This window comes from Homarus americanus, unplaced genomic scaffold (genome assembly GCF_018991925.1).
Source record: "Homarus americanus isolate GMGI-L3 unplaced genomic scaffold, GMGI_Hamer_2.0 scaffold18782, whole genome shotgun sequence".
NCBI lineage: Eukaryota > Metazoa > Arthropoda > Malacostraca > Decapoda > Nephropidae > Homarus > Homarus americanus.
The window spans coordinates 46,875-47,893 of NW_024729983.1; positions in this window are offsets into that span (position 1 = coordinate 46,875).

Sequence of the window (1,019 nt, forward strand, 5' to 3'; positions counted from 1 at the left end):
AATATATAATAATAATAATAATAATAATATTATTATTATTATTAATAATAATAATAATAATAATAATAATAATAATAATAATAATAATAAAAAGCTAAATATCAAGCAAAAATTCTCCCTAGACTCCGGGACATTTCTGCAAACAAGATGATTGGCAGGGAAAATACTGGTGTGAAATTGGCTCCTGTTTAGCAAAGTTCTCAAACAGTGATGCTGAGAGAACGTCCTCTATTGACGAGACAAAAGCACCTCCGGGTTCTCTCAGTGTGTCTAGGGGAGTCTTTTTTGTATCTAGGAGTCTTTCTTGTATCTAGGGGGGTCTTTATTGTGTCTAGGGGGGTCTTTATTGTGTCTAGGAGAGTCTTTATTGTGTCTAGGAGAGTCTTTTTTGTGTCTAGGAGTCTTCCATGTGTCTAGGAGTCTTTCATGTGTCTAGGAGTCTCGTAGTAGTGTCAGAAGTCTCTCAAGCAGTGCAGAATTTAGGAGTGTTCCAGAGTGTGGGACTGAACACAGCAGCCAACTTTATGTCACTGACTTGTACGTCTTTCCGTTGTTCCTTGTATAGTCTGTCCACTGGAACCTTGCTACTGAAGCCTAGAGTCAGTTTGTATCGAGGAAGCTGATTGGCTGGCAGACGGATATTCGAAAAAAAATAATATAGTTCTTCAGTATTTAATCTGTCGTACTTATATTATAAAACAGACAGACAGACAGACAGGCAGACAGACAGACAGACTGGCAGACAGACAGACACAACTTTAATTACATAACAAAAATTATATTTCTCTCTTATAGTCTTTAACCTCAAGTCATTTAGATAATTATCACAGGTATGAGTCATTACTTGAATTATTATCACAAAGGCGAATAATTACCTGATTTATGGCAGGTATAAATTATTACCCTAATTATCATAGGCACGATTTATTACTTCAGATGATTATAAAGGTACCCACCCACCTACCCACCTAACCACCCACCTAACCACCCACATATCCACCCACCTATACACCCACCCA